Raw genomic sequence first — 9531 nt, forward strand, 5'->3', positions numbered from 1 at the left:
CACAATTTAGCAACACTGAAAATTAAAATAACAATAATGAAGAGAAAGTTTCTCGTCTTTTCAACTGTCTCACCTTAACTATATGTTCGATCACACTTGTTGATAAAAGTTTCGTAGAGTTACTGCTCATTATAAGAAAAATGCCAGGGTGCTGTTTTTGTAACACCTTAGCACAGTTGATGAGCAAAAGCACACATTTTCAGTGTGGGGGTAGGCATTGGTGGTATAGTGGCGAGAATAGTTGCTTCCCAAGCAATTGACCCGGGTTCGATTCCCGGCCAATGCAGGCGATATGGGGGTTTTTTTTGCAACATGTTACTTTTTACTAAAAAGAATGAAAAAATATGGTGCTGAGCAGAAAACGTAAAAAAACATGTGCGTGTTCAAGTGCAATTGACCCGGGTTCGATTCCTGGCCAATGCAGGCGATATAGGTTTCTTTTTTTGCAACATGTTACTTTTTACTAAAAAAAATGAAAAAATATGGTGCTCAGGCATAAAACGTAAAAAAACGTGTGTGTGTTCAAGCGTTGGTGGTATAGTGGGGAGCATAGCTGCCTTCCAAGCAGTTGACCCGGGTTCGATTCCTGGCCAACGCATTTTGTTATGCTTTTATTCTGTTTAAGGCTCATGGTTTTCTTTGTTCTTCACACAATTTATCAATACTAAAAATTAAAATAACAATAATGAAGAGAAAGTTTCTCTGCTTCATTTCAACTGTCTAACCTTAACTTTATGCCGCGTTACAGTTGTTGATAAAAGTTTAGTAGGGTTACTGCGCATTATAAGAAAAATGCCAGGGTGCTGTTTTTGTAACACCTTAGCACAGTTGATGAGCAAAAGCACACATTTTCAGTGTGGGGGTAGGCATTGGTGGTATAGTGGCGAGAATAGTTGCTTCCCAAGCAATTGACCCGGGTTCGATTCCCGGCCAATGCAGACGATATGGGGTTTTTTTTTGCAACATGTTACTTTTTACTAAAAAGAATGAAAAAATATGGTGCTGAGGCAGAAAACGTAAAAAAACGTGTGCGTGTTCAAGCGTTGGTGGTATAGTGGTGAGCATAGCTGCCTTCCAAGCAGTTGACCCGGGTTCGATTCCCGGCCAGCGCATTTGGTGATGCTTTTATTCGGTTTAAGGCTCATGGTTCTCTTTCGTTCTTCACACAATTTAGCAACACTAAAAATTAAAATAACAATAATGAAGAGAAAGTTTCTCGTCTTTTCAACTGTCTCACCTTAACTATATGTTCGATCACACTTGTTGATAAAAGTTTCGTAGAGTTACTGCTCATTATAAGAAAAATGCCAGGGTGCTGTTTTTGTAACACCTTAGCACAGTTGATGAGCAAAAGCACACATTTTCAGTGTGGGGGTAGGCATTGGTGGTATAGTGGCGAGAATAGTTGCTTCCCAAGCAATTGACCCGGGTTCGATTCCCGGCCAATGCAGACGATATGGGGTTTTTTTTTGCAACATGTTACTTTTTACTAAAAAGAATGAAAAAATATGGTGCTGAGGCAGAAAACGTAAAAAAACGTGTGCGTGTTCAAGCGTTGGTGGTATAGTGGTGAGCATAGCTGCCTTCCAAGCAGTTGACCCGGGTTCGATTCCCGGCCAGCGCATTTGGTGATGCTTTTATTCGGTTTAAGGCTCATGGTTCTCTTTCGTTCTTCACACAATTTAGCAACACTGAAAATTAAAATAACAATAATGAAGAGAAAGTTTCTCGTCTTTTCAACTGTCTCACCTTAACTATATGTTCGATCACACTTGTTGATAAAAGTTTCGTAGAGTTACTGCTCATTATAAGAAAAATGCCAGGGTGCTGTTTTTGTAACACCTTAGCACAGTTGATGAGCAAAAGCACACATTTTCAGTGTGGGGGTAGGCATTGGTGGTATAGTGGCGAGAATAGTTGCTTCCCAAGCAATTGACCCGGGTTCGATTCCCGGCCAATGCAGGCGATATGGGGTTTTTTTTTGCAACATGTTACTTTTTACTAAAAAGAATGAAAAAATATGGTGCTGAGGCAGAAAACGTAAAAAAAGTGTGCGTGTTCAAGCGTTGGTGGTATAGTGGTGAGCATAGCTGCCTTCCAAGCAGTTGACCCGGGTTCGATTCCCGGCCAACGCATTTGGTGATGCTTTTATTCGGTTTAAGGCTCATGGTTCTCTTTCGTTCTTCACACAATTTAGCAACACTGAAAATTAAAATAACAATAATGAAGAGAAAGTTTCTCGTCTTTTCAACTGTCTCACCTTAACTATATGTTCGATCACACTTGTTGATAAAAGTTTCGTAGAGTTACTGCTCATTATAAGAAAAATGCCAGGGTGCTGTTTTTGTAACACCTTAGCACAGTTGATGAGCAAAAGCACACATTTTCAGTGTGGGGGTAGGCATTGGTGGTATAGTGGCGAGAATAGTTGCTTCCCAAGCAATTGACCCGGGTTCGATTCCCGGCCAATGCAGGCGATATGGGGTTTTTTTTTGCAACATGTTACTTTTTACTAAAAAGAATGAAAAAATATGGTGCTGAGGCAGAAAACGTAAAAAAAGTGTGCGTGTTCAAGCGTTGGTGGTATAGTGGTGAGCATAGCTGCCTTCCAAGCAGTTGACCCGGGTTCGATTCCCGGCCAACGCATTTGGTGATGCTTTTATTCGGTTTAAGGCTCATGGTTCTCTTTCGTTCTTCACACAATTTAGCAACACTGAAAATTAAAATAACAATAATGAAGAGAAAGTTTCTCGTCTTTTCAACTGTCTCACCTTAACTATATGTTCGATCACACTTGTTGATAAAAGTTTCGTAGAGTTACTGCTCATTATAAGAAAAATGCCAGGGTGCTGTTTTTGTAACACCTTAGCACAGTTGATGAGCAAAAGCACACATTTTCAGTGTGGGGGTAGGCATTGGTGGTATAGTGGTGAGAATAGTTGCTTCCCAAGCAATTGACCCGGGTTCGATTCCCGGCCAATGCAGGCGATATGGGGTTTTTTTTTGCAACATGTTACTTTTTACTAAAAAGAATGAAAAAATATGGTGCTGAGGCAGAAAACGTAAAAAAACGTGTGCGTGTTCAAGCGTTGGTGGTATAGTGGTGAGCATAGCTGCCTTCCAAGCAGTTGACCCGGGTTCGATTCCCGGCCAACGCATTTGGTGATGCTTTTATTCGGTTTAAGGCTCATGGTTCTCTTTCGTTCTTCACACAATTTAGCAACACTGAAAATTAAAATAACAATAATGAAGAGAAAGTTTCTCGTCTTTTCAACTGTCTCACCTTAACTATATGTTCGATCACACTTGTTGATAAAAGTTTCGTAGAGTTACTGCTCATTATAAGAAAAATGCCAGGGTGCTGTTTTTGTAACACCTTAGCACAGTTGATGAGCAAAAGCACACATTTTCAGTGTGGGGGTAGGCATTGGTGGTATAGTGGCGAGAATAGTTGCTTCCCAAGCAATTGACCCGGGTTCGATTCCCGGCCAATGCAGGCGATATGGGGTTTTTTTTTGCAACATGTTACTTTTTACTAAAAAGAATGAAAAAATATGGTGCTGAGGCAGAAAACGTAAAAAAACGTGTGTGTGTGTTCAAGCGTTGGTGGTATAGTGGTGAGCATAGCTGCCTTCCAAGCAGTTGACCCGGGTTCGATTCCCGGCCAGCGCATTTGGTGATGCTTTTATTCGGTTTAAGGCTCATGGTTCTCTTTCGTTCTTCACACAATTTAGCAACACTGAAAATTAAAATAACAATAATGAAGAGAAAGTTTCTCGTCTTTTCAACTGTCTCACCTTAACTATATGTTCGATCACACTTGTTGATAAAAGTTTCGTAGAGTTACTGCTCATTATAAGAAAAATGCCAGGGTGCTGTTTTTGTAACACCTTAGCACAGTTGATGAGCAAAAGCACACATTTTCAGTGTGGGGGTAGGCATTGGTGGTATAGTGGCGAGAATAGTTGCTTCCCAAGCAATTGACCCGGGTTCGATTCCCGGCCAATGCAGGCGATATGGGGTTTTTTTTTGCAACATGTTACTTTTTACTAAAAAGAATGAAAAAATATGGTGCTGAGGCAGAAAACGTAAAAAAACGTGTGCGTGTTCAAGCGTTGGTGGTATAGTGGTGAGCATAGCTGCCTTCCAAGCAGTTGACCCGGGTTCGATTCCCGGCCAACGCATTTGGTGATGCTTTTATTCGGTTTAAGGCTCATGGTTCTCTTTCGTTCTTCACACAATTTAGCAACACTGAAAATTAAAATAACAATAATGAAGAGAAAGTTTCTCGTCTTTTCAACTGTCTCACCTTAACTATATGTTCGATCACACTTGTTGATAAAAGTTTCGTAGAGTTACTGCTCATTATAAGAAAAATGCCAGGGTGCTGTTTTTGTAACACCTTAGCACAGTTGATGAGCAAAAGCACACATTTTCAGTGTGGGGGTAGGCATTGGTGGTATAGTGGCGAGAATAGTTGCTTCCCAAGCAATTGACCCGGGTTCGATTCCCGGCCAATGCAGGCGATATGGGGTTTTTTTTTGCAACATGTTACTTTTTACTAAAAAGAATGAAAAAATATGGTGCTGAGGCAGAAAACGTAAAAAAACGTGTGCGTGTTCAAGCGTTGGTGGTATAGTGGTGAGCATAGCTGCCTTCCAAGCAGTTGACCCGGGTTCGATTCCCGGCCAACGCATTTGGTGATGCTTTTATTCGGTTTAAGGCTCATGGTTCTCTTTCGTTCTTCACACAATTTAGCAACACTGAAAATTAAAATAACAATAATGAAGAGAAAGTTTCTCGTCTTTTCAACTGTCTCACCTTAACTATATGTTCGATCACACTTGTTGATAAAAGTTTCGTAGAGTTACTGCTCATTATAAGAAAAATGCCAGGGTGCTGTTTTTGTAACACCTTAGCACAGTTGATGAGCAAAAGCACACATTTTCAGTGTGGGGGTAGGCATTGGTGGTATAGTGGCGAGAATAGTTGCTTCCCAAGCAATTGACCCGGGTTCGATTCCCGGCCAATGCAGGCGATATGGGGTTTTTTTTTGCAACATGTTACTTTTTACTAAAAAGAATGAAAAAATATGGTGCTGAGGCAGAAAACGTAAAAAAACGTGTGCGTGTTCAAGCGTTGGTGGTATAGTGGTGAGCATAGCTGCCTTCCAAGCAGTTGACCCGGGTTCGATTCCCGGCCAACGCATTTGGTGATGCTTTTATTCGGTTTAAGGCTCATGGTTCTCTTTCGTTCTTCACACAATTTAGCAACACTGAAAATTAAAATAACAATAATGAAGAGAAAGTTTCTCGTCTTTTCAACTGTCTCACCTTAACTATATGTTCGATCACACTTGTTGATAAAAGTTTCGTAGAGTTACTGCTCATTATAAGAAAAATGCCAGGGTGCTGTTTTTGTAACACCTTAGCACAGTTGATGAGCAAAAGCACACATTTTCAGTGTGGGGGTAGGCATTGGTGGTATAGTGGCGAGAATAGTTGCTTCCCAAGCAATTGACCCGGGTTCGATTCCCGGCCAATGCAGGCGATATGGGGTTTTTTTTTGCAACATGTTACTTTTTACTAAAAAGAATGAAAAAATATGGTGCTGAGGCAGAAAACGTAAAAAAACGTGTGCGTGTTCAAGCGTTGGTGGTATAGTGGTGAGCATAGCTGCCTTCCAAGCAGTTGACCCGGGTTCGATTCCCGGCCAACGCATTTGGTGATGCTTTTATTCGGTTTAAGGCTCATGGTTCTCTTTCGTTCTTCACACAATTTAGCAACACTGAAAATTAAAATAACAATAATGAAGAGAAAGTTTCTCGTCTTTTCAACTGTCTCACCTTAACTATATGTTCGATCACACTTGTTGATAAAAGTTTCGTAGAGTTACTGCTCATTATAAGAAAAATGCCAGGGTGCTGTTTTTGTAACACCTTAGCACAGTTGATGAGCAAAAGCACACATTTTCAGTGTGGGGGTAGGCATTGGTGGTATAGTGGCGAGAATAGTTGCTTCCCAAGCAATTGACCCGGGTTCGATTCCCGGCCAATGCAGGCGATATGGGGTTTTTTTTTGCAACATGTTACTTTTTACTAAAAAGAATGAAAAAATATGGTGCTGAGGCAGAAAACGTAAAAAAACGTGTGCATGTTCAAGCGTTGGTGGTATAGTGGTGAGCATAGCTGCCTTCCAAGCAGTTGACCCGGGTTCGATTCCCGGCCAACGCATTTGGTGATGCTTTTATTCGGTTTAAGGCTCATGGTTCTCTTTCGTTCTTCACACAATTTAGCAACACTGAAAATTAAAATAACAATAATGAAGAGAAAGTTTCTCGTCTTTTCAACTGTCTCACCTTAACTATATGTTCGATCACACTTGTTGATAAAAGTTTCGTAGAGTTACTGCTCATTATAAGAAAAATGCCAGGGTGCTGTTTTTGTAACACCTTAGCACAGTTGATGAGCAAAAGCACACATTTTCAGTGTGGGGGTAGGCATTGGTGGTATAGTGGCGAGAATAGTTGCTTCCCAAGCAATTGACCCGGGTTCGATTCCCGGCCAATGCAGGCGATATGGGGTTTTTTTTTGCAACATGTTACTTTTTACTAAAAAGAATGAAAAAATATGGTGCTGAGGCAGAAAACGTAAAAAAACGTGTGCGTGTTCAAGCGTTGGTGGTATAGTGGTGAGCATAGCTGCCTTCCAAGCAGTTGACCCGGGTTCGATTCCCGGCCAACGCATTTGGTGATGCTTTTATTCGGTTTAAGGCTCATGGTTCTCTTTCGTTCTTCACACAATTTAGCAACACTGAAAATTAAAATAACAATAATGAAGAGAAAGTTTCTCGTCTTTTCAACTGTCTCACCTTAACTATATGTTCGATCACACTTGTTGATAAAAGTTTCGTAGAGTTACTGCTCATTATAAGAAAAATGCCAGGGTGCTGTTTTTGTAACACCTTAGCACAGTTGATGAGCAAAAGCACACATTTTCAGTGTGGGGGTAGGCATTGGTGGTATAGTGGCGAGAATAGTTGCTTCCCAAGCAATTGACCCGGGTTCGATTCCCGGCCAATGCAGGCGATATGGGGTTTTTTTTTGCAACATGTTACTTTTTACTAAAAAGAATGAAAAAATATGGTGCTGAGGCAGAAAACGTAAAAAAACGTGTGCGTGTTCAAGCGTTGGTGGTATAGTGGTGAGCATAGCTGCCTTCCAAGCAGTTGACCCGGGTTCGATTCCCGGCCAACGCATTTGGTGATGCTTTTATTCGGTTTAAGGCTCATGGTTCTCTTTCGTTCTTCACACAATTTAGCAACACTGAAAATTAAAATAACAATAATGAAGAGAAAGTTTCTCGTCTTTTCAACTGTCTCACCTTAACTATATGTTCGATCACACTTGTTGATAAAAGTTTCGTAGAGTTACTGCTCATTATAAGAAAAATGCCAGGGTGCTGTTTTTGTAACACCTTAGCACAGTTGATGAGCAAAAGCACACATTTTCAGTGTGGGGGTAGGCATTGGTGGTATAGTGGCGAGAATAGTTGCTTCCCAAGCAATTGACCCGGGTTCGATTCCCGGCCAATGCAGGCGATATGGGGTTTTTTTTTGCAACATGTTACTTTTTACTAAAAAGAATGAAAAAATATGGTGCTGAGGCAGAAAACGTAAAAAAACGTGTGCGTGTTCAAGCGTTGGTGGTATAGTGGTGAGCATAGCTGCCTTCCAAGCAGTTGACCCGGGTTCGATTCCCGGCCAACGCATTTGGTGATGCTTTTATTCGGTTTAAGGCTCATGGTTCTCTTTCGTTCTTCACACAATTTAGCAACACTGAAAATTAAAATAACAATAATGAAGAGAAAGTTTCTCGTCTTTTCAACTGTCTCACCTTAACTATATGTTCGATCACACTTGTTGATAAAAGTTTCGTAGAGTTACTGCTCATTATAAGAAAAATGCCAGGGTGCTGTTTTTGTAACACCTTAGCACAGTTGATGAGCAAAAGCACACATTTTCAGTGTGGGGGTAGGCATTGGTGGTATAGTGGCGAGAATAGTTGCTTCCCAAGCAATTGACCCGGGTTCGATTCCCGGCCAATGCAGGCGATATGGGGTTTTTTTTTGCAACATGTTACTTTTTACTAAAAAGAATGAAAAAATATGGTGCTGAGGCAGAAAACGTAAAAAAACGTGTGCATGTTCAAGCGTTGGTGGTATAGTGGTGAGCATAGCTGCCTTCCAAGCAGTTGACCCGGGTTCGATTCCCGGCCAACGCATTTGGTGATGCTTTTATTCGGTTTAAGGCTCATGGTTCTCTTTCGTTCTTCACACAATTTAGCAACACTGAAAATTAAAATAACAATAATGAAGAGAAAGTTTCTCGTCTTTTCAACTGTCTCACCTTAACTATATGTTCGATCACACTTGTTGATAAAAGTTTCGTAGAGTTACTGCTCATTATAAGAAAAATGCCAGGGTGCTGTTTTTGTAACACCTTAGCACAGTTGATGAGCAAAAGCACACATTTTCAGTGTGGGGGTAGGCATTGGTGGTATAGTGGCGAGAATAGTTGCTTCCCAAGCAATTGACCCGGGTTCGATTCCCGGCCAATGCAGGCGATATGGGGTTTTTTTTTGCAACATGTTACTTTTTACTAAAAAGAATGAAAAAATATGGTGCTGAGGCAGAAAACGTAAAAAAACGTGTGCGTGTTCAAGCGTTGGTGGTATAGTGGTGAGCATAGCTGCCTTCCAAGCAGTTGACCCGGGTTCGATTCCCGGCCAACGCATTTGGTGATGCTTTTATTCGGTTTAAGGCTCATGGTTCTCTTTCGTTCTTCACACAATTTAGCAACACTGAAAATTAAAATAACAATAATGAAGAGAAAGTTTCTCGTCTTTTCAACTGTCTCACCTTAACTATATGTTCGATCACACTTGTTGATAAAAGTTTCGTAGAGTTACTGCTCATTATAAGAAAAATGCCAGGGTGCTGTTTTTGTAACACCTTAGCACAGTTGATGAGCAAAAGCACACATTTTCAGTGTGGGGGTAGGCATTGGTGGTATAGTGGCGAGAATAGTTGCTTCCCAAGCAATTGACCCGGGTTCGATTCCCGGCCAATGCAGGCGATATGGGGGTTTTTTTTGCAACATGTTACTTTTTACTAAAAAGAATGAAAAAATATGGTGCTGAGCAGAAAACGTAAAAAAACATGTGCGTGTTCAAGTGCAATTGACCCGGGTTCGATTCCTGGCCAATGCAGGCGATATAGGTTTCTTTTTTTGCAACATGTTACTTTTTACTAAAAAAAATGAAAAAATATGGTGCTCAGGCATAAAACGTAAAAAAACGTGTGCGTGTTCAAGCGTTGGTGGTATAGTGGGGAGCATAGCTGCCTTCCAAGCAGTTGACCCGGGTTCGATTCCTGGCCAACGCATTTTGTTATGCTTTTATTCTGTTTAAGGCTCATGGTTTTCTTTGTTCTTCACACAATTTATCAATACTAAAAATTAAAATAACAATAAT

At 40.8% G+C, this 9531-nt stretch overlaps 34 non-coding genes across 34 annotated transcripts; all 34 read left to right on the top strand.

The window, feature by feature from the left end:
- Positions 1-214: 214 nt before the first annotated feature.
- On the top strand, positions 215-286 carry TRNAG-CCC (transfer RNA glycine (anticodon CCC)). The gene has a single exon. It is a non-coding gene; the product is annotated as a tRNA-Gly (tRNA).
- A 580-nt stretch (positions 287-866) lies between these two features.
- On the top strand, positions 867-938 carry TRNAG-CCC (transfer RNA glycine (anticodon CCC)). The gene has a single exon. It is a non-coding gene; the product is annotated as a tRNA-Gly (tRNA).
- Positions 939-1040: 102 nt separating this feature from the next.
- Positions 1041-1112, top strand: TRNAG-UCC (transfer RNA glycine (anticodon UCC)). Its single transcript has one exon. It is a non-coding gene; the product is annotated as a tRNA-Gly (tRNA).
- Positions 1113-1378: 266 nt separating this feature from the next.
- TRNAG-CCC (transfer RNA glycine (anticodon CCC)) lies at positions 1379-1450 on the top strand. Its single transcript has one exon. It is a non-coding gene; the product is annotated as a tRNA-Gly (tRNA).
- Positions 1451-1552: 102 nt separating this feature from the next.
- Positions 1553-1624, top strand: TRNAG-UCC (transfer RNA glycine (anticodon UCC)). Its single transcript has one exon. It is a non-coding gene; the product is annotated as a tRNA-Gly (tRNA).
- Positions 1625-1890: 266 nt separating this feature from the next.
- On the top strand, positions 1891-1962 carry TRNAG-CCC (transfer RNA glycine (anticodon CCC)). Its single transcript has one exon. It is a non-coding gene; the product is annotated as a tRNA-Gly (tRNA).
- Positions 1963-2063: 101 nt separating this feature from the next.
- On the top strand, positions 2064-2135 carry TRNAG-UCC (transfer RNA glycine (anticodon UCC)). Its single transcript has one exon. It is a non-coding gene; the product is annotated as a tRNA-Gly (tRNA).
- A 266-nt stretch (positions 2136-2401) lies between these two features.
- TRNAG-CCC (transfer RNA glycine (anticodon CCC)) lies at positions 2402-2473 on the top strand. The gene has a single exon. It is a non-coding gene; the product is annotated as a tRNA-Gly (tRNA).
- Positions 2474-2574: 101 nt separating this feature from the next.
- TRNAG-UCC (transfer RNA glycine (anticodon UCC)) lies at positions 2575-2646 on the top strand. Its single transcript has one exon. It is a non-coding gene; the product is annotated as a tRNA-Gly (tRNA).
- A 266-nt stretch (positions 2647-2912) lies between these two features.
- Positions 2913-2984, top strand: TRNAG-CCC (transfer RNA glycine (anticodon CCC)). The gene has a single exon. It is a non-coding gene; the product is annotated as a tRNA-Gly (tRNA).
- Positions 2985-3086: 102 nt separating this feature from the next.
- On the top strand, positions 3087-3158 carry TRNAG-UCC (transfer RNA glycine (anticodon UCC)). Its single transcript has one exon. It is a non-coding gene; the product is annotated as a tRNA-Gly (tRNA).
- Positions 3159-3424: 266 nt separating this feature from the next.
- On the top strand, positions 3425-3496 carry TRNAG-CCC (transfer RNA glycine (anticodon CCC)). The gene has a single exon. It is a non-coding gene; the product is annotated as a tRNA-Gly (tRNA).
- Positions 3497-3600: 104 nt separating this feature from the next.
- TRNAG-UCC (transfer RNA glycine (anticodon UCC)) lies at positions 3601-3672 on the top strand. Its single transcript has one exon. It is a non-coding gene; the product is annotated as a tRNA-Gly (tRNA).
- A 266-nt stretch (positions 3673-3938) lies between these two features.
- On the top strand, positions 3939-4010 carry TRNAG-CCC (transfer RNA glycine (anticodon CCC)). Its single transcript has one exon. It is a non-coding gene; the product is annotated as a tRNA-Gly (tRNA).
- A 102-nt stretch (positions 4011-4112) lies between these two features.
- On the top strand, positions 4113-4184 carry TRNAG-UCC (transfer RNA glycine (anticodon UCC)). Its single transcript has one exon. It is a non-coding gene; the product is annotated as a tRNA-Gly (tRNA).
- A 266-nt stretch (positions 4185-4450) lies between these two features.
- Positions 4451-4522, top strand: TRNAG-CCC (transfer RNA glycine (anticodon CCC)). The gene has a single exon. It is a non-coding gene; the product is annotated as a tRNA-Gly (tRNA).
- A 102-nt stretch (positions 4523-4624) lies between these two features.
- On the top strand, positions 4625-4696 carry TRNAG-UCC (transfer RNA glycine (anticodon UCC)). The gene has a single exon. It is a non-coding gene; the product is annotated as a tRNA-Gly (tRNA).
- Positions 4697-4962: 266 nt separating this feature from the next.
- On the top strand, positions 4963-5034 carry TRNAG-CCC (transfer RNA glycine (anticodon CCC)). Its single transcript has one exon. It is a non-coding gene; the product is annotated as a tRNA-Gly (tRNA).
- A 102-nt stretch (positions 5035-5136) lies between these two features.
- TRNAG-UCC (transfer RNA glycine (anticodon UCC)) lies at positions 5137-5208 on the top strand. Its single transcript has one exon. It is a non-coding gene; the product is annotated as a tRNA-Gly (tRNA).
- Positions 5209-5474: 266 nt separating this feature from the next.
- On the top strand, positions 5475-5546 carry TRNAG-CCC (transfer RNA glycine (anticodon CCC)). The gene has a single exon. It is a non-coding gene; the product is annotated as a tRNA-Gly (tRNA).
- Positions 5547-5648: 102 nt separating this feature from the next.
- Positions 5649-5720, top strand: TRNAG-UCC (transfer RNA glycine (anticodon UCC)). The gene has a single exon. It is a non-coding gene; the product is annotated as a tRNA-Gly (tRNA).
- Positions 5721-5986: 266 nt separating this feature from the next.
- On the top strand, positions 5987-6058 carry TRNAG-CCC (transfer RNA glycine (anticodon CCC)). Its single transcript has one exon. It is a non-coding gene; the product is annotated as a tRNA-Gly (tRNA).
- Positions 6059-6160: 102 nt separating this feature from the next.
- On the top strand, positions 6161-6232 carry TRNAG-UCC (transfer RNA glycine (anticodon UCC)). Its single transcript has one exon. It is a non-coding gene; the product is annotated as a tRNA-Gly (tRNA).
- A 266-nt stretch (positions 6233-6498) lies between these two features.
- On the top strand, positions 6499-6570 carry TRNAG-CCC (transfer RNA glycine (anticodon CCC)). The gene has a single exon. It is a non-coding gene; the product is annotated as a tRNA-Gly (tRNA).
- Positions 6571-6672: 102 nt separating this feature from the next.
- TRNAG-UCC (transfer RNA glycine (anticodon UCC)) lies at positions 6673-6744 on the top strand. Its single transcript has one exon. It is a non-coding gene; the product is annotated as a tRNA-Gly (tRNA).
- A 266-nt stretch (positions 6745-7010) lies between these two features.
- On the top strand, positions 7011-7082 carry TRNAG-CCC (transfer RNA glycine (anticodon CCC)). The gene has a single exon. It is a non-coding gene; the product is annotated as a tRNA-Gly (tRNA).
- A 102-nt stretch (positions 7083-7184) lies between these two features.
- On the top strand, positions 7185-7256 carry TRNAG-UCC (transfer RNA glycine (anticodon UCC)). The gene has a single exon. It is a non-coding gene; the product is annotated as a tRNA-Gly (tRNA).
- A 266-nt stretch (positions 7257-7522) lies between these two features.
- Positions 7523-7594, top strand: TRNAG-CCC (transfer RNA glycine (anticodon CCC)). The gene has a single exon. It is a non-coding gene; the product is annotated as a tRNA-Gly (tRNA).
- Positions 7595-7696: 102 nt separating this feature from the next.
- Positions 7697-7768, top strand: TRNAG-UCC (transfer RNA glycine (anticodon UCC)). Its single transcript has one exon. It is a non-coding gene; the product is annotated as a tRNA-Gly (tRNA).
- Positions 7769-8034: 266 nt separating this feature from the next.
- Positions 8035-8106, top strand: TRNAG-CCC (transfer RNA glycine (anticodon CCC)). The gene has a single exon. It is a non-coding gene; the product is annotated as a tRNA-Gly (tRNA).
- Positions 8107-8208: 102 nt separating this feature from the next.
- TRNAG-UCC (transfer RNA glycine (anticodon UCC)) lies at positions 8209-8280 on the top strand. Its single transcript has one exon. It is a non-coding gene; the product is annotated as a tRNA-Gly (tRNA).
- A 266-nt stretch (positions 8281-8546) lies between these two features.
- On the top strand, positions 8547-8618 carry TRNAG-CCC (transfer RNA glycine (anticodon CCC)). Its single transcript has one exon. It is a non-coding gene; the product is annotated as a tRNA-Gly (tRNA).
- A 102-nt stretch (positions 8619-8720) lies between these two features.
- Positions 8721-8792, top strand: TRNAG-UCC (transfer RNA glycine (anticodon UCC)). Its single transcript has one exon. It is a non-coding gene; the product is annotated as a tRNA-Gly (tRNA).
- Positions 8793-9058: 266 nt separating this feature from the next.
- TRNAG-CCC (transfer RNA glycine (anticodon CCC)) lies at positions 9059-9130 on the top strand. Its single transcript has one exon. It is a non-coding gene; the product is annotated as a tRNA-Gly (tRNA).
- The last annotated feature ends 401 nt before the right edge of the window (positions 9131-9531 follow it).

This window comes from Anomaloglossus baeobatrachus, chromosome 3 (assembly GCF_048569485.1).
Source record: "Anomaloglossus baeobatrachus isolate aAnoBae1 chromosome 3, aAnoBae1.hap1, whole genome shotgun sequence".
NCBI lineage: Eukaryota > Metazoa > Chordata > Amphibia > Anura > Aromobatidae > Anomaloglossus > Anomaloglossus baeobatrachus.